The 25017-nt window shown below is 35.1% G+C and overlaps 1 pseudogene across 1 annotated transcript in view; it reads left to right on the top strand.

The window, feature by feature from the left end:
- The window catches only part of LOC150001638 (semaphorin-3D-like), a 249311-nt pseudogene that overhangs the window by 219164 nt on the left and 5130 nt on the right, over positions 1-25017 (top strand). The window contains exons 13-17 of the transcript XR_016512977.1: positions 4800-4902; positions 6717-6758; positions 9628-9785; positions 12187-12251; positions 21519-21657. The product of XR_016512977.1 is annotated as a semaphorin-3D-like (transcript). The remainder of the gene's footprint in view (positions 1-4799; positions 4903-6716; positions 6759-9627; positions 9786-12186; positions 12252-21518; positions 21658-25017) is intronic.

Genomic DNA, 25017 nt, shown 5'->3' on the forward strand with positions numbered 1-25017 from the left:
AACATCTACCCCTACAGCTACAAGAACTAGAACAACAACAACAAACAAAGCCCAGAGCGAGTAGAAGGAAGGAAATCATCAAGATCAGAGCAAAATTAAATGACATAGAGACTAAACAAACAATTCAAAAGATCAACAAAAGTAGGAGCTGGTTCTTTGTAAAGATAAACAAAATCGACAAGTATTTAACCAGGCTAATCAAGAAGAAAAGAGAGAGGACCCAGATAAATACAATCAAAAATGAAAGAGGAGAAATCACAACTGATACCACAGAAATACAAAGGATTATAAGAAATTATTACGAACAACTGTATGGCAAGACACTTGACAACCTAGATAAAATGGGCAAAGTTCTGGAAACATATAATCTTCCAAAACTAAATCAAGAAGAAGCAGAAAGCCTGAACAGACCAATAACAACTAGTGAAATGGAAGCAGTAATCAAAAAACTCCCGGGACACAAAAGCCGTGAACCAGATGGCTTCACAGGTGAGTTCTACAAAACATTTAGGAAAGAACTAACTCCTATCCTCCTCAGACTATTCCAAAAAATCCAAGAAGAGGGAAGACTCCCAAACTCGTTCTATGAAGCCAGTATTACCCTAATTCCAAAGCCAGGTCAAGACACAACAAAGAAAGAAAACTACAGGCCAATATCGCTGGTGAACATAGATGCTAAAATCCTCAACAAAATATCGGCAAACCGGATCCAGCAACACATTAGAAAGGTCATACACCACGATCAAGTAGGATTCATCCCAGGGATGCAAGGATGGTTTAATATTCGCAAATCAATAAACGTAATACACCACATAAACAAAATGAAAGACAAAAACCACATGATCATATCAACAGATGCAGAAAAAGCATTTGATAAAAGTACAGCAGCCATTTATGATGAAAATACTCAGCAAAATGGGAATAGAGGAACATAATAAAGGCCACATATGAAAAACCTGAAGCACATATCATACTCAATGGGAAAGAAAAATCCCATTTACCATAGCAACAAGAAAAATAAAGTACCTAGGAATAAACTTAACCAAGGAGGTAAAAGACCTGTACTCAGAAAACTGCATAACACTTAAGAAAGCAATAAAGGAAGATACAAATAAATGGAAGCATATACCATGCTCATGGATGGGAAGAATCAACATCATTATAATGTCCATACTACCCAAAGCAGAAAGGCCTTCAATTTTTGAAAATTGACTTTGTATCCTGCTATTTTGCCAAATTCACTTATTAGGTCAAGTAGTTTTTTAATGGAGTCTATAGGGTTTTCTATGTACAATATCATGTCATCTGCAAATAATGACAATTTTACTTCCTCTTTTCCAATTTGGATGCCTTTTATTTCTCTTTCTTATCTGATTGCTGTGGCTAGAACTTCCAACACTATGTTGAATAGGAGTGGAGAGAGTGGAAATGCTTGTCTTGTTCCTGACCTCAGGGGGAATGCTCTCAGTTATTGCCCATTGAGTATGATATGTGCTTCAGGTTTCTCATATGTGGCCTTTATTATGTCCCTCTATTCCCATTTTGCTGAGTATTTTCATCATAAATGGCTGCTGTACTTTTATCAAATGCTTTTTCTGCATCTGTTGATATGATCATGTGGTTTTTGTCTTTCATTTTGTTTATGTGGTGTATTATGTTTATTGATTTGCAAATAGTAAACCATCCTTGCATCTCTGGGATGAATCCCATTTGATCGTGGTGTATGATCTTTCTAATGTGTTGCTGGATCTGGTTTGCCGATATTTTGTTGAGGATTTTAGCATCTATGTTCACCAGCGATATTGGCCTGTAGTTTTCTTTCTTTGTTGTGTCTTGACCTGGCTTTGGAATTAGGGTAATACTGGCTTCATAGAACGAGTTTGGGAGTCTTCCCTCTTCTTGGATTTTTTGGAATAGTCTGAGGAGGATAGGAGTTAGTTCTTTCCTAAATGTTTTGTAGAATTCACCTGTGAAGCCATCCGGTCCAGGGCTTTTGTGTGCCAGTAGTTTTTTGATTACTGCTTCCATTTCACTAGTTGTTATCGGTCTGTTCAGGCTTTCTGCTTCTTCTTGATTCAGTTTTGGATGACTATATGTGTCCAGGAATTTGCCCATTTCTTCTAGGTTGTCAAATTTCTTGCCATACAGTTGTTTGTAATAATTTCTTACAATCCTTTGTATTTCTGTGGTATCAGTTGTGATTTCTCCTTTTTCATTTCTGATTTTATTTATTTGGGTCCTCTCTCTGTTTTCTTGATGAGCCTGGTTAAAGGCTTGTCAATTTTGTTTATTTTTTCAAAGAACCAGCTCCTATGTATGTTGACATAGTCTCTATGTCATTTAATTCTGCCCTGATCTTGATGATTTCCTTCCTTCTACTTGCTCTGGGCTTTGTTTGTTGTTGTTCTAGTTCTTGTAGCTGTAGGGTTAGATGTTTAATTAGAGATTCTTCTATCCTTTTTAGGTAGGCCTGTATTGCTATGAACTTTCCTCTCAGGGCTGTTTTCGTTGTATCCCATAGGTTTTGGGTTGTTGTGTGTTCATTATCATTAGTTTCCAGAAACGTCTTGATTTCTTCCTTGATGTCATTGTTAACCCATTCATTATTTAATAGCATGTTAGTCATTCTCCAAGAGTTTGAATGTTTTTGAGTTTTTTCCTTGAGGTTGATTTCCAATTTTAAGCTATTGTGATCTGAGAAGATGCTTGATATAATTTCAATTTTCTTTAATTTTTTGAGGCTTGTTTTGTGTCATACCATGTGGTCTATCTTTCAAAATGTTCCATGTACGCTTAAGAAGAATGTATATTTTGCTTCTTTGGGGTGAAAAGTTTATATATATCGACTAAGTCCATTTCATCTAGGGTGTTGTTCAATGCCTCAATATCTTTGGTGTTTCTTTACTTCGAAGACCTGTCCATTGTTGACAATGGGGTGTTAAAGTCCCCTACTCTGAGTGTGTTGCTGTCTATATCTTTCTTGGAATCTTTCAAAATTTTCCTTACATATTTGGGTGCTCATAAGTTGGGTGCATATATGTTTATAAGGGTTATGTCTTCTTGATGGATTTTTCCCTTAAGTGTTATGAAATGTCCTTCTTTGTCTCTTTTTTATGGCCTTTGCAGTGAAATCTGTTTTGTCTGATATAAGTATTCCTACCTCAGCTTTTTTTTATGTCCATTTGCTTGAAACACTTTTTTTCCATCCTTTCACTTTCAGTCTGTATAGATCTTTTGTTCTAAAGTGGGTCTCTTGTAGACAGCATATATGTGGGTCATGTTTTCTAATCCATTCAGCTACCCTATGTCTTTTGATTGGAGCATTTAATTCATTTACATTTAAGGTTATTACCAATAAGTACTTATTCATTGTTTTTTTCCCCCTTTGTATTTGTGTTCCTCTCTGTCTCTCTTTGTTTCTTCATCTTCTTAAAACAGACCCTTTAGTATTTCTTGCAATGCTGGTTTGGTGGAGATGTATTCTTTTAGCCTTCCTTTGTCTTGGAAACTCCTTATTTCACCTTCCATTTTGGATGGGAGCCTTGCTGGGTAGAATATTCTGGTTGTAGGCCTTTGTTTTTCATTGCTTGGAATACTTTTTGCCATTCCCTTCTGGCTTGTAGTGTTTTGCTGAGAAATCTGATGATAGCATTATTTGAGCTCCATTGTATGTTATTAGTTGTTTCTCTCTTGCTGCTTTTAAGATTCTCTCTTTGTCTCTGAATGTTGCCATTTTAATTATGATGTGTTTTTAAGCGGGCCTGTTGGGGTTCATCTTCATGGGGACCCTCTGTGCTTCCTGGACTTGCGTGACTCTTTCTCTTCTCATGTTAGGGAAGTTTTCTGTCATTAGTTTTTCAAAGAGGTTTTCTATCCGTTGCTCTTCTTCTTCTCCTTCTGGAATTCCTGTGATACTGATATTATTACGTTTCATGTTGTCCAGCAGCTGTCTTAGAAGCTCTTCAGTCTTGTTCAGTCTTTTTTCATTTTGTTGCACTGTCTGTGAGTTTTTGTCTACATTGTCCTCCAGCTCGCTGATTTAATCTTCTGCTTTCTCTAGCCTACCTTTAATTCCTTCTACTGTGTTCTTCAATTCAGAGATTGTATTCTTAATTTCCTTTTGGCTCTTATTGATAGTTTCTATGTCCTTTTTCATGCTGGTGTAGTTCTCAGTAAGTTTCTTGTAGTTTTTCTGGAGTTCTTTGTAGTTTCCACTGAGCTCATTGAGCTTCTCTATAATCCATGTTTTGAATTTCATATCAGATAGCTTGCTTCCCTCTATTTCATTTAGCACTCTTTATGCGGATTCTACCTTTCCTTTCCATGGGTGGTTGTTTCTCTGTCTCCCCATTTTTGTGACTCTTGTTCTTTGTTGGTGCTTCTTAGAATGATCTGCACTTCCTGAATCTGCCCCTGGTGGCGTCAGATCATGTACCAATCTTGCCCTAGGCTGCCTGTTGGAGACTTCCGGGGATCTACTGCCTTTGTCTGTCTCCTTTAGTTGTTAATTTATTCAATCTGTGATTCTTATTGTTTCTTCAACCAATAGTTAAATGAGACATATATTTCTTTTGTTAGGAATATTCTCAAAGCATGTCTTCTAATATTTTCTTTATATATATGTATTTTATGAGATAAAAAATATAATATTTTGGAAATGGAGAATTATATACATTAAGCTTTACTTCTTGCATGCCTTATTTAATCTGATTTATTGAAAGGCATTTAAAGAAAAATTAGGATGTCATGCGAAGACTGCTAAGGAATATGCTTCCAACTGAGCATTGAAGGAGAAATAGGGTAATGGATAATGTATTTTTTTCATATGATGGAATGATCAGCATTTCAAAGGAAAAGTGGAATATGGAATAAGTTGTACTGGAGGGGTTCCACATTTTCAAGGTAATACTCTGTCCAGAGATCAGGGAGAAGAGATGGTGAAATGGACTAAGCTTTGACATTGGGCACGTTTTAATATATCATCACTTCTCCTGGTGAATTCTTTGCAAATAACTTTTTTATTTTTCTTTTTATTTTTTACACAATGGAAAAAAATTTTAAACAATTGAAAATAGGACTCACCTTTCCCTGTAGAACAGCACTGAACTTGGGGCTCCTGGGGTTGCCCCTCATTACTGAATTCTCTGAGCTTACAGCCACACAAATCACCACAGTAGATGAAAGCCTGGGTCTCTTTTACTATCCAGGTACTTTACACTTTATAGATTTTACTTTTCAATTTTTCCTCAATTAAATTTTAGAAAACTGGAAGTTTTCTCATGTACTCTCACTTTTCTGTAAGGAATTTTTATTTTTTTAAGTTTGTGTGAAGTAAGTCTTCATGTATGTTAAATCCCCCTTGCCTACCGAAGGAGTTAATCAATCTGGAATAATAGTTCTCCAGACTGGGGGAATGTCTTTGACTTTTAACAGTAAATTTGAGTTGTGGCATGCTTTGTAGATCCATAATGAAAGTCAATTTTAAAGTATTTTTTTAAATAACATTAGAAATAAAACTGTATTTCTTAGAAGAGCTTTTAGAAATATGTTGTGCCTTTTAGAACGTTCTTGTTGAAACCATTTACTAAAATGGACTGTTTCCATGCAAACATCTATTGCCCTTAAAGAGAATGGAGCCCTCCACTGTGAGGGTCCCAAGTTAATTAACATGCTGGGTTCCACGGGATCCTGTTTACATTGTGAAGATAACAGTGGTCAAGGAGTTAACAAGAAAAAGACCTTCTATCTGGCATCTACCAAAAACAAAGTCTTGGGTGGTTCCTAAGGGAGAAGCTGATGTCAAATATAAATATGAACCCTGAGGCCAAAAATAAAGCCTCAGCAACACATATAGGTACATTAAAATAAGTCTCATTCAGTGGATGTTAGTGGTCAACAGGAATCATTTGGGTTTCACTGTTAAGATTAAGTAACAAACATGTTGTCTTAAATATATAATAAAAAGTTATTGGCTAGAACTTTCTCACTTTAGAATTTTTCCTTCACATAGTTCCTTAAATGTATGACATCTGCTACTGTCTGTCGATTAGTAAATATTGACTGGTGAGAAATGAATGAATTTAGATAGACAGATTTTAAAAGTTTAAACATTCCATCCTATTTTAGTTTGGTGGCTTTTGTGTTCAAGTTTCTGATTTGATATTGCATCATAGAGCCAGGTTTTCTACAATTAAAACTGGCTCTAGTTTATATCAAGAAAGCATGTGCATCAGTATCTTGCAGTGTTCTATAAAGAATGTAGTCACCCACAAGGAACACTATAACTCTTCAGAACTCTGCTACTTGAACAGGTTTTTCAACTACCGATCTAAGTAAGAGCAGAAAAAAGTAATAAATAATTGTGGAGATGTTCTTGTCAACACTAGTTTGAATTATATGGAAGCAGTTAAGATAAGCAGAGCTAGAAGAAGGAGAAACCTTGTGGATAACTGGGAATGATTTTCAATGTAGTAGTAGTGTTTCTCATACTGTTAGGTGATTTTTCTTTAATAAGAATTTTAAAGTAACTTTTGATCATTTCTGTTAGGGTCAAATCACTACCCATTGGGAGAAGATAGCAAACAGTAAGATCCTTTCTTCTCCTATATAACAGAGCCTTGAGGATTACTTCATTGATCTTTGGTACAAGATAAAACAACATACTGGCTTCTATAAAAGACTGTTAGTGATGATTAACATTTAACTTCTTTTTTCAGCACTCATCAATCATCTCGAACATGGAATCGTCTTTGAAGCAGGTACTTTCTAGTTTTTGTGTAAAAGTTAATCACAGAGCAATGGGATAATTGAATTAAAGTTCATTTTAGGGAGAAATCTATTGAAATTGGAAGTTAAATTATAAATAATAGAAAAAGCTTTAGATTATGTGTTTATTTTATAACTGATAAAAGGCTATAGTTTCAGCCTTGCCTTAGGAGAAATGAAACCAAATTTCATTAATTGAATAATGTATTACCTCCTCCCTTGGCTCTTGAAAATTGAGCTCACTTTTCTAGTCTCATGAGGATGACTTTCCATCAAGGCCGTAAAGTAATTTATGTAGAATACCAGCTTTAATCATTAAAAATGGTTTTTAATCAGGGAGTCTAGGAGTCTGTGAACTGTAGTGGCACATAGCCCAACAGTTAACCTCCAATCTGACTCCCAGATTCAATTTCCTCAACAGCAAAGTTAAAAATAACATCCACTGCCTAATAAATAAGATGCTGCATGCAAAACTTTAGTCTTAGAGATAGTTCATTATAAGTGTGAAGTTAATGGTAGGTAATAATAATAACAAAAATATTTAATATGACTTCCCAGGTCTCGGATACGATACTCCAAGTCCAAGTTGACTCAAAAGATTAAGCCTTGCAGCCCTAGCTGCTGTGGCTCAGTAGATTGAGCGTCGGCCTGCGAGTTAAGTGTTGCTGGTTTGATTCCTAGTCAGAGTACATTACTAGATTGCACATCAGGTCCCCAGTTGGGGGTGTGAGTGAGAGGCAACCACACAGTGATGAAAAAAAAAAAAAAAAAGATTAAGCCTTGTATTGTCATGTCTTTATGTAACCCTAAAGTTTAAGAAAGTCACATGATAATATGTTCAGCATTAAGGTGTTTCTAAAATTGTCTTAGTTTGCTATGCCTAGTATAATACAGGGATTATTAGGAAAAAGATCTAAATAGATTTCTTCTTCAATATTTTTCATTAATTTGTTCATTCATTCAATATTTGGTTCTTGAAGACTTACTGCTGTCTTTGGAGGGTACAGAAATGAACAAATGACTTAGCTCTTAGTCTCCTGGAAGCTCATGGTGGAACTAGGAGACTAAGGAGCTGCTAACAATGCAGAGAACAATGGAAGCATCTACTAGGGAGACAGAAGATACAAAATAATCCAAAAGAGAGTCAGGAGTACAGGGGAAGATAGCTAAAAACAGAGATACGTAACCTGAGCCATCAAGGGTGTTGCAGTGAACTGGATAAATATAAAGGGAGATGGGGTGGGGAAGTGTACGCCAAGTAGAACAGGAGAACACTTGAAAAAGTGTGAAGAGTGAGAGACTATAGTTTATTCTCATAAGTTTTGTACAGTTAGAGCAAAGGGCATATGTGTGCTCCAAGGTCAGGAAGCTAGAAGTGAATTTGGGGAAATAAAACAGAGCAAGATTAGGTACATCTTTATATGTCCTGCTAAGAAGTTGCACAATTTTATCTAAGGACAATTGAAATCTTAACCAGGAGGGTGTGGTGATAAGATTTCCCTTTTAGGAAGATCAGTCTGATGTGGCAGTGCTAAAGATGGATTGTCTTGGGTAAGAGGTGAGGGTTGTTGGGAAACAAGACTGGAGCCAGCAGAAATATTGGGACACTTACAAGTAATCCAGGAAAGAAATGATAAGGACTGAAACAAGGGCAGTGGCAGCAGAGAGGGAGAGGAAATAGATTAAAAGTTCTGTATGAGAGAATGGAAGAGATAGAGTGACAGACTGAAGGAGAGAAAAAGAAGTGTGTTGGGTGGCTGAGTGCCTCTTGTGAAGGTCAGGTAGCAAGAGTAGATTTAGGGAAATCTGGGTCCACATATTTGTTGCTTTCAAGATACCTCTGAGTCTTTGCAATAAGCAGTGTAAATAAATGAGAATAAAAAAGAGAGCAACTCAATATTTAACGCAAAGAAAAGAAAAGAAAATATATACATTGTAGTTAGCCACTAGAAAGTCTCAACTGACAAGTTTAATCGGTGGTAGAGGTATAAGACAGATTTCTGTAGGTTTAGTACATATATATTATTTATGCCAATATCCATTTTCTCAGAATGTTTTTCTCCATATAGTTTCACATGGCCCACTAGAGTTGACCATGAGTTCTTGAAGGCCCAAACTATGGCTTATTCACTTGGACCTCCCCCCCACCCCCACTCTTCCCCATTCCCTCACCACCACCACATACACTCAAATGAATACATATAGGAAACAGTGCATTGTTTTCAGGACTTCTCAAAATGTAATTTTATTTGCTGGATTTTTCAATATCCTGAAGCCTTTCATTTGTGACATGGCATTCCTTGAGTCTTCTTAATACTTCCTTCACAGTGATACCAAATACTTTCTCTCCCTCTTATAACCCCTTTTCCTTCAGGGATCATTGGTATGTACTTCATTAGCAAATGACAGTTAGTTAAAACCACAGGAAAGTTTTATAAATCTCTTTTCAGTCACCTCTCATGTTAGAAACTGTGTCAGGTGAAGACCATCAGTATTTTTATGGCATGTGTACTTGATATAATTTACCAAAGAATATTTGCAACTATTGAGAAGGAATTTGACATCTTAATTCCTCAGTCTAGCAGCTGGTTTTTGACCTTCTTAAGTTACTGCCAAGGTTACTCTAGCCCATAGAATGCTGTCCATTTCAGTATCAAGGTCTTCAAACCACCATCCTGCCAGGGTAGAAGTGATTGACTTATCTTTATCTTTATTATGTGTCTGTACAAGTGTTTATTATGGGCAGGACACCTGAGGAGACAGATCACAGATTTAGATCTATGATGTGGTATTTAAGAAAGGGAAGTTCTTAAGGCTAGTTTGAAAGATGCTGCTAATTCATTTGTTTTGCCTGCTTTGCAGCAACAATTGTACATTGGTTCCCGTGATGGATTGGTTCAGCTCTCGTTGCACAGGTGCGACACTTATGGGAAAGCCTGTGCAGACTGTTGTCTTGCCAGAGACCCCTACTGTGCCTGGGATGGAACTGCATGCTCTCGGTACACACCCACCTCCAAAAGGTAGGAGGCACACGGAGTTAATATGACACCTTCTTTGTTACACAATGAATATGTCACACAAATACTTTGTCTTATAGTTTAAGTTAGAGAAAAAAATATTATATAAAAAACATGGTCCATAGTAGGAATATTAAAATTAAAATGTTATTTTATAGTTTTGCATAGCACTAAATTTTGAAGAATAGCGAGAATGTTCTGAAATTCTGAAATGTGGTACTTTAAAAAACTGATAAATTGCTTATATTCTTTTCCTTCACTGATATTAAGTATCATTAAAAGTTTGCTTTTCTTTATTACTTTACTCTCACTACATTCCCCCCTTCTTCCCTTCTTATTTCTAAATATGTAACTACTCATTGTTTTGCATATCATGTGTAGATCTATATGTTTATAAAACCGGGTTACATATAGTCCAAGCACATCCAATGACTTGGCACAATCTTACTTTCATAGTAAGAACTAACTTGGCCAATTTCTGCAACTCGATGTACTTAAACATTAAAATGCACTCTGCTATTTGTAGTTCATTGTTTTATGTGTCTTAAAAACAATGCTATCTTGAATAAGTAATCCCCAGCTAGGGATTTATGCCACACACATATGAGTAAAAGTACCATAAAGTTATGCACTCAAAGAGGTTCATTTCAGCATTGTTTTCTTTTCTTTTTGTTTTTATAATTTATTTATTTGTTTATTTATTTACTTAGAGAGAGTGGAAAGGAGAAAGAGAGGGAGAGAAACATCACTGTGTGGTTGCCTCTCACTCGCGCCCCCAACTGGGGGCCTTATGTGCAACCTAGTTATGTGCCCTGACTGGGAATCAAACCAGCGACACTTGGTTCACAGGCTGACGCTCAATCCACTGAGCCACACCAGCCAGGGTTAAGCATTGTTTTCAATAGCAGAATTAATGGCAACAATCTGACTGCCCATCAGTATGACTGATGCTGACTAAATATATTATGATATAATTATTTTTTAAATGTGAAATATAATATTAACACTTTTCTAAAATATTGTCAAAGCATATTTTCTCTAGGTAAAAAGTCAGAAAATTGTATGTGGTATTATTAAAATCATTAGGTATTTATTAACAGAATAATATAAGAGGTGAGGATATGCACTTTTTCTTTTGAAATTTTACTGATTTGTCAAATTGCAAATTTTAAGGATCACAGCTTGAATGTATAGTACGGTAGCAGATACTGCTTAAAATTAGGAGACATTTTATAATCCTGGAAATCTCTGAATTAAGTGAATGTGGATTATTACAAGTTGCAAGTAAAAAGTCATCATTTTCTTATATAGATTTTGTTTGAGAGTACAGTCTTCACAGTGAGTATTGGAGAATGCTTTTCTTTTCTACAAGCTAAAAAATAGGAATAGTCATTAGTTGGTAATGAACCTTCAGTTTGATGAATTGACCCTGTTCCTTATGAAGTCAAGATTTAAAAACATTCTTGACCTATGCACCTTATACCATTATAAGTTTTTCTTGTATTTCCCAAGACCGTATCTGTGATCTTGCTGACATGCCACTGTGATGGTTCCCATTACCAGCATAATGTCCATGTGAGCCAAAAATGTGTACGATTGATTAATCTTGTAGGTTTGTCATCTGGTCAGCACTGTCCTTAGAAACACTCTTGATACTGCAGAAGGTTTGCTATGACTTGTATGATCTTTGAAGTGATGATATAAAATAGCCAAAGCAGATGAAGAAATATTGTAATTATGTAATAGTTGTTTAACTTAGATGTAGCAATTTTTATACAATAGTTACTATTTTCTCTTAAGAAAAATGTGTGACTATAATACACAAAACCATTGTTTATTATTATTATCACTATTATCAGTAAATAGTGTATCATCATATACAAATAGCATCTAGCCATTCACATCACATCAAACTTGTACTTCTATTTTGAGTAACCGTATTTAACTTGTTGCTTAATCACATCTTTGTAATACTGAATCTTCATATTTTAAGATAGTTTGTATTTGTGTATACTTTCTTAACCACTATCTAAGGTTCTTTTACATCTTGCTACCTTCCCTATGACTGATCTGAAAAAAGGGTAGGGACAGTTAGTCCCATTTGATGTATATAAAACCTGGATTATATTTATAGTCAGCCTATTCTGTTGTCAAAGTCAGAAAAAAAGAACACTCTATCTAGTATTTAAATAAAATTTAAATAATCTTATTCTCCAAATAGGATTCATCCAATTAGGACTCTACTACTACTAATATTTGATTTAATGTTACAGTAATTGGAATATTGACCTGCATTTAAGTTGAGCAGTAAGATAAGCATAGTTCTGCTTCTGCCACAGTTGTGTTAGCTGCAAATTTTGTATATTCCACTTAGCATGCTTGAAGTTTAATCCCTTTTCCTTAGGCAAGCTAGACACCAAGATGTTAAGTATGGAGACCCAATCACCCAGTGCTGGAACATATAAGACAGTAAGTATAGGTTTAATATTCTTTTCTCTCATTTAAAATGTTAAGTCTAGTCTTTGTGTGTCTTTTCATTATATTACTCAAAACATCTATTTTATAGGAAGATCTCATTTTGTGTAATGCTTATATTCTGGAAAAGCAACAGGAGATTTTATAAACCAACACCCTGTCCCTGTTCCTACGTGAATAATCCTGGGTTATATCACTGTTTCATGTCTTTTGAAATTCCTATACTTTTTTTTCTTTCTTAATACTCTATCTATCCTTGTAAAGTTTGAAAACTACTGTTAGAGATAAAGCAGGATATAGTCCAAAACATAAGGACATTTAGCAGAAACTCAAAATTTGCAGAAAAGTCTGATAGAAGTGTGGGCTAGGCACTTATTAGAAAGAAGTTTTAGGCACCTTATGTGTTATTTCTATTTACTTATTAATTCAGGTCTCCATTCAGTCAGCAAATACCTACTAGTGACTTGCATGTGCATACAATTGTCTCATATATACTTTGAGACAAAGACACTCAGTAGAGAGTTTACAGCTATTTTTGGAGATGCCATAAAGCACAATCAGCGATAAGGAAGTTTAGCCAAAAGGGAGAACACCAGAGGCAGTGTTGTTTGGAGGAAATTTCATAACAATTTGAAAATCTGAATATGAAAAGTACAGAGTGGAGAATGGAGAGGAGGCCTGTTGAGTAAGTGTGCAAACATAAAAAAAGCTGCATAATGATACATTCTAGAGCTTTAGGTAGTTTTTACTGCCAAGCTTTGCTCTCAGAAAATATAGGTGGGCACATGCACACACACCCTGCTGGAGGAAGCACTGCCTCTCCTTCTCACATTGTCAGTGTTAGCCCACAACCGAATAAACAACCCAAATTTTATAGTCCATAATTTGTGACCCAGCAGTGTTTTCATAATTTAAAAATAAAATAGTCATTTATGATTCATAGTTTCATTCTTCTGAGAAATGAGCTTTGGTCTAGAATCATATTTTGACTTATTCTGGTATGTGCGTGACTCACTATCATGTCCAATGTTTTATTTAAAAATCATCAGTGGATGCTAAATGTACAGTTTTCTACATGTGCATATGAGACTCCTCAGGAAATATTATAGGTATTGAAGAAAATGTATCAATGAATAAAAAAGAAAGTAATCTGCACACAATGCAATACACTGATGATGCATTGTAGAATTGTACATTTGAAACCGATGTAATTTTATTAAACAAAGTAATCCTAATAAATTTACTTAAAAAAAGAAAACAGTCTTCACTCATGGGACTTGTACTCAAGCATGTATTAGGGGAGGGATTAGGCAACAAACAAAAACGCACAAAATGTATGCTATGTCGGCTCATGATGAATGCTATGAAGAGATGGAAAACACGACTGCCGCCGAAGGCACTTACAGTTTTTCCGCCACTTTACCACATCACACACACCCCGTTTTTGCGATAACCCACTGCACCCAGGCTTTTCTAATCATCATCATCACTTGACCCATTCCATTTGTTATCAAGGTCACCAGCAATTTCTTCCTTGCCAAACCCAATGGCCAATTTTCAGTTCCCATTTTTATGTAATTTCTAACTCTTTCTTCCTTGAAACACCTTCATTACCTGACACCCATGCAGTAAGGTGCTGGAGCCGGTTCTTGTGGCCACATGAGAACTGATCGCTGATTACTTGGGAAATGTGTGAGCTGGTTTTGAACCATTGGTAGTTTGAATCAGTCACAGTGGGCACTTTTACACCAGGAAAGCCTGCAAACAGTACAAATCAGGGGTTTTTATTTTCAGAGATGGTGTCCCAGCACACCTAAGTTCATGGCACCTTATCTAATTCTCCTCTTACACGTTGCTCCTTCTGAGTTCTCTTAAGTTTCTTTTTCATCCACCATCAAAACATCCAATCTGCCTATTCACCGCCTCGTACCATCAACGTCGATACTACTAGACTCCCGAATTCATAGTCCAGCTTTGATCTTCCTCCATCTGCAAGACTTGTATGCTCATATACCTCCTCAAAAACCCATCTTAGATGCTGGAAAATCATCTGAAATTGTATCTGACAGAGAATTCTGATTACCTTCTCCAAAATTTGACTGTTCTGCTGAAATTCTCATATTAATAAGTAGCACAGATATTCACCCAACTGCTTAGGTCAAAAAAGCAGCTAGGAGTCATCTCTTTATTCTTCTCTTTCTTCCACCTCCTATCACCAGCCTCTCAGTAAGACCATTTGGCTCTGTGGCCACAACTGGTTCTTATCACTGCCATAGGTGCCAGCCTAACCGAATCTACCATCCCTCTCCCGTATCCGCTCACCTGGCCTCCCTGTTGCATGCTTGCCTCCCTCAGTCTGTATCCCATTCAGTAGCCACAGTAACCTTTCTAAAAACTTCAGTCAGGTCTTATTACTCCCTTACTTGCAGTCTTTCACTAGCTTCTTAGAACAGTTACTAAAACCTCCACTGCCTTTATTACGGCCTGCACAGCTCCAATTGATCTGGTTCCCGGTACATTCCCTGACCCTGTCTCGTATCACGTTGCGTGGCTTGCTCACTGGCTTTCTCTGTTTCAGAAGCACCATTCTGGTTCCTGCCTCAGCTAGATTTGTGTTTGTTTCCTCTGTACCTGAAAACTCTTCCCTTCTGGTATCCACATAGCTCCATTGTCACATTTAATTCTATGCTTTTATGCATTAATTTCTCAAAGACACACTTCTGGAGGTCTGATGATCTGATATACCCTTCTCCCCTTTATTCCCTAATCTGATTAATTTGTATTTGTACTACAGAACAGTGCCAGATACTGTTTGTTTATTCAGGTGGTTACTTTGTCTTTGTGGCTATAAGTTTCTTGACCATCGTAACTTTGCTTGTCATAGTCAGCAGTGTATCCCCAGCACCTAAAGCGATGCCAGTGTGAAAGGCACTCAAGAATGTCTGCATGCCCTGGCTGGGTGGTGCCTCAATTGGTTGGAACATTATCCAATACTGCAAAAGGTGGTGGTTCAGTTCCAGCTAGGGCACATACCTAGGTTTGGGGTTCAATCCCAGGTCATCAGGGTGCATATGGGAGGTGGCCAATCCATTTCTCTCTTACATCGATCTTTCTCTGTCCCCCTACCCCATCCCTCCCTTCCTCTTTCCTCTCTCTTTAAAAGAAGTTCTGTGTAATGCATGTATAAAGGGAAGGATATTCAGATGGATAGCACTTGAGCTTTGTTATAAGAAGAGAGTCAGATTTTATAAAGCAGAAGAAGTAATGATAATTAAAATAAAAAAGAACTCGCATAGGCATGGTTAATTTGTGAACATTCCTATGTTATTTTATGGAGTTTATGTTTACCTTGCAGGTGATAAAGAGCTATTTAATATTTCTATGAAATGTTATTTTTAAATATAAAAATAATTGATACCTATATTGAGGCAGAAAATCAATTATGAGAATTAGAGATTATGAGGGCATTTAAAGACTAAAACATTTTTAATCTTAAGGAAGAAATGGAATCAGATTTGAATAATAGCTGGTAGTAAAGAACATAACTTGCTTATAATTCACTATATATATAAAGTGCTATATATATATGTATATATATAGTTAAGACTTGAATAACTGGCAAATAAATGTTTCCTTCCTTCCTTCCTTCCTTCCTTCCTTATTACTTTGTTGTATACATACTGTGAAACTGAATGGTTATTAATGATACAAAATCAGTATTGTGGGTAGATAAACTATATTAACAATGCTAAACCTATCTAATCTTGCTAAAGTGATTAATACATGACTTCAGTGGCATGTCATACATTTATTATAAAGAAATATTCCAGATATTTAATGATGAAAAATATTTTTGACTGCAATCTAGAAGATTAAAATATCTTCAAAATTATTTCACACTTAATGAGGAGATATTATAATATTTAAAACATTATTATAAACAACTTTTGCACCTAATTGATATTAATAAAATATTATATAATACACATGTATGCACACATTATATATGCATGCATACATACATACATATATTTTTAAATTTAAAAACAAGAAACTTAAAACTCAGAAATAAAATAGAACTTAATAAAATTACTTCCAGTCAAAGTGATGGCTTTGTGTCAAAGGATCATTGTTTTTATTGATTTGAAAAAGGATTCAGGCAGTCATCTTTCACTAATTTATCTTTTACTAAATTGACTAGTTCTGAGTTTCTTCTGAGCCCTTGGCCATCACCTAATAATCAACCGGCATCCTCCCTGCTTTGTTCATGAACTCCCTTTGCTCAGCAAGGGGGCATCTATTACTATGAAATAATGCATGTCTTTGTCTCCCAGATTTGTACTGGTCATCTTTCTGTGCATTAGGAATTTATTAACTGTGAAAATTGTAGTTAAAATCTGTTGAATTGGCCAAGATAGTGGATAGTTTACAGATTTCAAATGGAATCCACACATTTTGAAGGTTAGATTATAGACAGACAGATCAGAATGGTGTCAGTATGCTTCACTTAACCATTGCTGGTAAAACACAAAGAAGCTCAAAAGAAGTTTATTGAAAAGAATCTTAACCAATGGAGATATATGCATTCATGCCACTTGCTGATAATTTTCTATGCTTATTTTTAGGATTCACTCAGGCCCCTTAAACCTTACTCTGGTTTTTGCCCATCTGCAGAATTGAGACGTCTGAGTAGACGATGAAAAAGTGTATGTTTGGGCCAGGCTGAACAGCCGTCATTTTTTATCTGATCAAATTTGAGCTACAGATCTTAGATCACACATGGGACACTGCCTTTAGCTACTCTGAATGAAATGTATTTCAAATGGTGCAGTTGATTTATGAGAATAAGGTGTCAAGACACTGATCCTTTAGCATCCCATTTAACTACCTTCTAGCAAATGAATGTTGGGCCAAAGTATTCCTCTTTGAATAAAAGAGAACATACAGGGACAGCAAAAGTTGGTTTACAGCTGTTTCTATGGAAAATAATACAATAATTAATAAATAATAATACAAGAATAAACTCTGTTTTATGTATTCACAACTGTAAACATACTCTTGTCCCATCCTGTATTTTGGTGGATAATATAGATAAGATTCTGATTCTGGGTATCAGAGCATCTATGTTAATAGCATCATTATAGAATTTCATCAAGTATAGACCACAGTGCTTACTTTTCTAACATCAGAATATCTTAATATTATAATGTCAGCTCTGTGGACCAATTTGTGATAGAATTTCTCTTTAAAGATGAAGTAAATTGCTCTTCCAGAACTCTACAAAATTGGTTATATTTTATGCAAATTAAAAGATATTAAAACATTAAAAGATGTTAATGGTTTATTTATTCAGTTCAACTCAGAGAAAGAGACTCAATGTTTACAGTTAGATCATGTGAATTCTTATTTTAAAAGGACAATTGCAAATAGTTGATATATTGACTAAAGAGTGAAAATTTCGATTCCAAGAAGCACCAACAAACAATAGGAGTCAAAAAAATGGGGAGACAGAGAAACAACCTCCCATCAAAAGGAAAGGTAGAATCCCCAGAAAGAGTGCTAAATGAAATAGAGGGGAGCGAACTATCAGATATGGAATTCAAAACATGGATTATGGAGAAGCTGAATGAGCTCAGCGGAAACTTCAAAGAACTCCAGAAAAACTACAAGGAACTCACAGAAAATTACGTGAGCATGAAAAAGGACATAGAAGCTATCAATAAGAGCCAGGAGGAAATGAAAAATACGATCTCTGAATTGAAGAACACAGTAGAAGGAATTAAAAGCAGGCTAGAGGAAGCAGAAGATCGGATCAGCGAGCTGGAGGACAACCTACACAAAAACTCCCAGACAATGCAACAAAATGAAAAAAGACTGAACAAGACTGAAGAGGTTCTAAGACAGCTGCAGGACAACATGAAACGTAATAATATCCGTATCATAGGAATTCCAGAAGGAGAAGAAGAAGAGCAAGGGATAGAAAACCTCTTTGAAAAACTAATGACAGAAAACTTTCCTAACATGACGAGAGAAAGAGTCACGCAAGTCCAGGAAGCACAGAGGGTCCCAATGAAGATGAACCCCAACAGGCCCACCTCAAGACACATCATAATTAAAATGGCAACATTCAAAGACAAAGAGAGGATCCTAAAAGCAGCAAGAGAAAAACAACTAATAACATACAAGGGTACTCCAATAAGGCTATCATCAGATTTCTCAGCAGAAACACTACAAGCCAGAAGGGAATGGCAAAAAGTATTCCAAGCAATGAAAAACAAAGGCCTACAACCTAGAATACTATACCCAGCAAAGCTCTCATTCAAAATGGAGGGTGAAATAAGGAGCTTCCAAGACAAAAGAAGGCTAAAAGAATACATCTCCACCAAACCAGCAATGCAAGAGATGCTAAAAGGTCTGCTCTAAGAAGATAAAGAAACAGAGAGAGACAGAGAAGAACACGAGTACAAAGGGGGAAAATGACAATGAATAAGTACTTATCGGTAATAACCTTAAATGTAAATGGATTAAACGCTCCAATTAAAAGACATAGGGTAGCTGAATGGATTAGAAAGAATGACCCACATATATGCTGTCTACAAGAGACCCACCTTAGAACAAAAGATCTACACAGACTGAAAGTAAAGGGATGGAAAAATGTATTCCAAGCAAATGGACATGAAAAAAAAAGCCGGGGTAGCAATACTTATATCAGACAAAACAGATTTCACAGCAAAGTCCATAAAAAGAGACAAAGAAGGGCATTTCATAATACTTAAGGGAAAAATCCATCAAGAAGATATAACCCTTATAAATATATATGCACCAAACTTAGGAGCACCCAAATATGTAAGGAAACTTTTGAAAGACTCCAAGAAAGATATAGACAACAACACACTCATAGTAGGGGACTTTAACACCCCATTGTCAACAATGGACAGATCTTCGAAGCAAAGAAACACCAAAGATATGGAGGCACTGAACAACACTCTAGATCAAATGGACTTAGTCGATATATATAGAAGTTTTCACCCCAAAGAAGCAAAATATACATACTTCTCAAGTGCACATGGAACATTTTCAAAGATAGACCACATGGTAGGTCACAAAACAAGCCTTAACAAATTCAAGAAAATTGAAATTATATCAAGCATCTTCTCAGATCACAATGGCTTAAAATTGGAAATCAACCTCAAGGAAAAAACTCAAAAACATTCAAACTCATGGAGAATGAATAACATGCTATTAAATAATGAATGGGTTAACAATGACATCAAGGAAGAAATCAAAAAGTTTCTGGAAACTAATGATAATGAACACACAACAACCCAAAACCTATGGGATACAGCGAAAGCAGTCCTAAGAGGAAAGTTCATAGCAATACAGGCCTACCTAAAAAAGCTAGAGGAATATCTAATAAAAAATTTAACCCTACAGCTACAAGATCTAGAGGAAGAACAACAAGCAAAGCCCAGATCAAGTAGAAGGAAGGAAATCATCAAGATCAGAGCAGAATTAAATGACATAGAGTCTAAACTAACAATTCAAAAGATCAACAAAAGTAGGAGCTGGTTCTTTGAAAAAATAAACAAAATTGACAAGCCTTTAAGCAGGCTCATCAAGAAAAAAAGAGAGAGGACCCAAATAAATAAAATCAGAAATGAAAGAGGAGAAATCACAACTGATACCACAGAAATACAAAGGATTATAAGAAATTATTATGAACAACTGTATGGCAAGAAATTTGACAACCTAGAGGAAATGGACAGATTCCTGGAAACCTATAGTCTTCCCAAACTGAATCAAGAAGCAGAAAGTCTGAATAGACCAATAACAGCTAGCAAAATTGAAGCAGTAATCAAAAAACTCCCAGCACACAAAAGCCCTGGACCGGATGGCTTCACAAGTGAATTCTACAAAACATTTAGGAAAGAACTAACTCCTATCCTTCTCAGACTATTCCAAAAGATACAAGAAGAGGGAAGACTGCCAAACTCATTCTATGAAGCCAGTATAACCCTAATTCCAAAACCAGGTCAAGACACAACAAAGAAAGAAAACTACAGGCCAATATCGCTGATGAACATAGATGCTAAAATCCTCAACAAAATATTGGCAAACCGGATCCAGCAACACATTAGAAAGATCATACACCACGATCAAGTAGGATTCATCCCAGGGATGCAAGGATGGTTTAACATTCGTAAATCAATAAACGTAATACACCACATAAACAAAATGAAAGACAAAAACCACATGATAATATCAATAGATGCAGAAAAAGCATTTGATAAAGTACAACACCCATTTATGATAAAAACTCTCAGCAAAATGGGAATAGAGGGAGCATACCTCAACATAATAAAGGCCATATATGAGAAACCTGAAGCCAACATCATACTCAATGGGCAAAAACTGAGAGCATTCCCCCTGAGATCAGGAACAAGACAAGGATGTCCGCTCTCCCCACTCCTATTCAACATAGTCTTGGAAGTTCTAGCCACCGCAATCAGACAAGAAAGAGAAATAAAAGGCATCCAAATTGGAAAAGAGGAAGTAAAACTGTCATTATTTGCAGATGACATGATAGTGTACATAGAAAACCCTATAGACTCCACAAAAAAACTACTCGACCTAATAAGTGAATTCGGCAAAATAGCAGGATACAAAGTCAATATTAAGAAATCAAAGGCATTTTTATACACCAACAATAAAAACTCAGAGATAGAAACTGAAAGAAAAATTCAATTTACCATAGTAACAAGAAAAATAAAATACCTAGGAATAAACTTAACCAAGGAGGTAAAAGACCTGTACTCAGAAAACTACATAACATTGAAGAAAGAAATTAAAGAAGATACAAATAAATGGAAGCATATACCATGCTCATGGATGGGAAGAATCAACATCATTAAAATGTCCATACTACCCAAAGCAATTTATAGATTCAATGCAATCCCTATTAAAATACCAGCAACATATTTCACAGACCTAGAACAAATACTTCAAAAATAAAAAAAAATAAAATAAAAAAAAAATAAAATAAAAAAAAAGAGTGAAAATTTCAAGGCAAGAATAGTTTTAAAAATCAATCTATTAGATAATACTTGACTCTTTGGTAACAACATTTTAACATGAATTTCCTTTCTCTTTAATAATGTGTATGAATCTTTCCCACATGGCATCTGTTCTAAATCAGTCTGTTTTCCCATTGCTTTTAAAATCAGGTCAAGGTTAATCTCCTATCCCATGTTTGCTTTCCAGGCATTACTCATGAAGCTGCTGATGAAAAGGTGATTTTGGCATTGAATTTAATTCATCCTTTCTGGAATGTATACCTAAATCCCAACAAGCATCTATTAAGTGGTATATCCAGCGGTTAGGAGATGAACACCGAGAGGAGGTAAGTCATAGTCATCAAAAAAGCTCACCTCGAGGGAAATAGTATAAAACTTAAATCAAGTATTGGTTGTGAGAGATGTTGAACTCTTAGAGCCATATGGTGCTCTCATCACTATTTGATAAAAAAGGAAATAACAGCTTATACTCACCAAAGGTAACTGCCTTTGAGATAAGAATAAGCCAATTTAATAGAAATAGAAATATGTTAATAACATATATTTAAAAACAGATTAAATGTTTAAAACTAAATTTGTATGATTTTTTAAAAAATTTTATTTCTTATAGATTGTCTATATTTTAGAACAATTCCCTAATCAAGAACAACAACACAATATTTCCCCCCACACCATAGCACAATGACTAGATTTTCGCTCAAATTGTGTTCAGTTTAGATCATAACATGAAACATGTCAAGTATATATAAAAATATGTATATTAAAACATATCATATGAATAGTTGAAAGGTGTCTGGGCATATGTATTCAAATTAAATCAATAGAGGGAAAAGTAATATGAATGTTCTATTCATCTTTTAACTTTTTTCTAGTTCAGTTGTTTTAACACATGTGTGACTGAAATATATCACAGATTTTGTGAGGTCTAAAGATATGAATTTAATGGGAGTTTGGGTAATCTTCAGAAATTCTGTATTAATATTATTTGATTGTCATGAAAGAAAGGTTAATTGGCATATTATTTTTTCTATTTCAGTGCCTAAGAAAAACCACTGATAATCTAAAGTTCTAAAATTCTCAATATTAAATTAAGAACACTGTAATGAATAATGGAACAAGCACAGGATTCAGAATTCCTTTGGTAGTATCACTGGTCCCCTTCAGGCCAGAATTTTATAACATGAACAAAATAAATTAAAAAGTTTTGTAAAAGTAAAAATGAGAAAATACATAAAAGAATGTGAATTTCAAAGCAGAGGATTATTCACAAGTGTAAAATATACGTATAAAATTGCAGATACTCTCTTTCAGGGAGGATTGTAAAACAGGAGATAGCACTAGTCACATGTTCCACTCGACTGCTGAGGGTTTATGAGCAGGTGGTAACTTCTCTTAACGCTCAGTTTCTGTCATATGAGGAGTGGACCAAATGTTCTCTAAAATACCAGCCTCCTTGATCAGTCTATAAAATTTAAAATAGTATCTTTAATCAATTAAACATCAATATAGAACAGTGGTTCTCAACCTGAGAGGATTTTGCTCCTAGAATGTTCACATTTGGCAACATTTTTCTCCTCATCAGCAGGGTGGGAGGGGGAAGGGTGCCAGTGGGTAGAGGTCAGGGGCTGTGCTATAAACATCCTACAACGCTCAATCTTTCACAAGAAAGAATTATCAGGTCCCACTTTCAGTAGTGCTGAGCTTAAGAAAACTTGGAATAGAAGAATCAAATTTTATCATAAGAAATTGGTTTAAAGATGTATTCTACTGTTACATTAAAAAAGTTAGTATCATACTCTTCATTGGAGATCTTCAAGAGTAGATTTTTATATAATAATGATGATACAACATACTTCATACCAAGGGAATAACTTCATTCTTTGTTATGTCAATTTGCTCCAATAAAACTTGCTTCTTCATTATTGGGAACATCCATAAATTCTAAGATTATGGCATATGCATATTTATACTAAATGGTTATTTAAAGGGTCTTCTTTTACCTGTATATATTGAAATATTATCTGATGTATAAGTTTATTTAATTTCAACATATAAATCATTTACTTTTAATCCAAGAAATATTAGAAAAATGTTATCTGAGTTTTTTTAACATGCAGATTTTCTTTTAGATACTTTGTAATATTTTACTTTTAAATGTCCCAAACCAGTATTTTAAATTTTATAGTTAATAAAGTTTGATAATTTCTTTTAAGTGAAATAAAGATTTTTAATGATGATTTTTCCTCAATTAAGTTTAATCTGTCTTTAAAAAAATATGGTACTCTGTGTGGTAATCTCCAAGTTATAGATACATACATTTCAATATGCATGTTTACATTCACATCTTTCATATGTCTGAAAATGCTCTGCATTACTTTAATTTACTTTTTAACAATATATCATACAGTCACAGTGGTACCATGCTCCATGAACTTCAGTGGAGCAGAAATAGTATGTTTATTGAATTTTACTTAAAAGCACCTTAGCTGTAATATTTCAAATGGTATTTTCATGTATCTTTGTGAATGGCTGAATATACCAAGTCCAGAATCTGCCGTCCTACTTCCTGAACTGAGGAAAGGGGTAAAACCCAGGCTAGATTTGAAACATTTTTCCCAGCAGGAAACCCTCTGCTCCTTGCCATGAAGGTCACAGTTTGGAATCTTCCCTCTATTCAAAAAAAGCCTGAGGGAGGGACCAGGATCTCCCATGGCACAGACCTGTCACCAGGTTATTCTCTGCCAAGGGGAGAACATTTCCTTACTGAGCTGTTTCACAGTTGGGTGCTGTTGAGGAGGTCATGACTCAGTTGTCTGCTGACTATCTTATAAAGCTGTGCTGGAAATTGATGATGTTTTTGCTTTACTAGTGAGTCCATTGGCAGTCCCCAAGCTTCTGTTGAACTTTTGGGATCTGAATGAATAAAAGACAATACCTAATGCCATCTGCAGTAGTGTTTTTTTCCTGTGGATTTTAAAAATATTTTATAAAGCACCTTGAAACATTTCCATTTTTCTCTTTATAGGTCTTTGTTTTATTTTCTTTTCATTATAAAAGTAATATCAATGGTTTTGGAAATATAGTAACACATAAAGAACCATGAAGCCTCTAAACATAGATAAGCATAATACTGTATTTTGATGTCTGTTCCAGCATTTTTCCCCACTAACCATTATATTGTGAGCATTTTCCCTTGTCATTCAGTTTTAACGCTGTATTTTTTCTGTCCCCCACCCCCACAACCCTGATGCACAGTCATCTATTACTGTTCCTTGTTTTACTTAAGTACCTCAATTTTATTTTATTTTTTTAAGTAATACATTTCCATATATCTAAATTTTCTCTTTTAGGACAATCATAAGAAAAATAAGTGAGTTAAAAATTTTAATTTCCTTTATGTCTTGGGATAAACAACTATATGTTGCCAGTTTTCCATCCAAATCACCATATCAGTCCCTTCTCTGCAATCCCGGGGGCAATTTTTTACATTATAATTTAAGAAAATCATTACCAGTTTGATATAAAATATTATATTGTGTTAATGTTTATTTCTTTGAATGTTACTGAATGTGAACTACCTCTCTTGTTTCTTGGCTATTGGTTTTAGTTGTATTTGAATTGCCATATCGTTTGTTTGGTTTACATCAATGTATTTATTTAAAAATTACTTTATCAGGCCATTTATA

Source organism: Furipterus horrens, unplaced genomic scaffold, assembly GCF_987537825.1.
Source record: "Furipterus horrens unplaced genomic scaffold, mFurHor1.1.pri manual_scaffold_9, whole genome shotgun sequence".
Classification (NCBI taxonomy): domain Eukaryota; kingdom Metazoa; phylum Chordata; class Mammalia; order Chiroptera; family Furipteridae; genus Furipterus; species Furipterus horrens.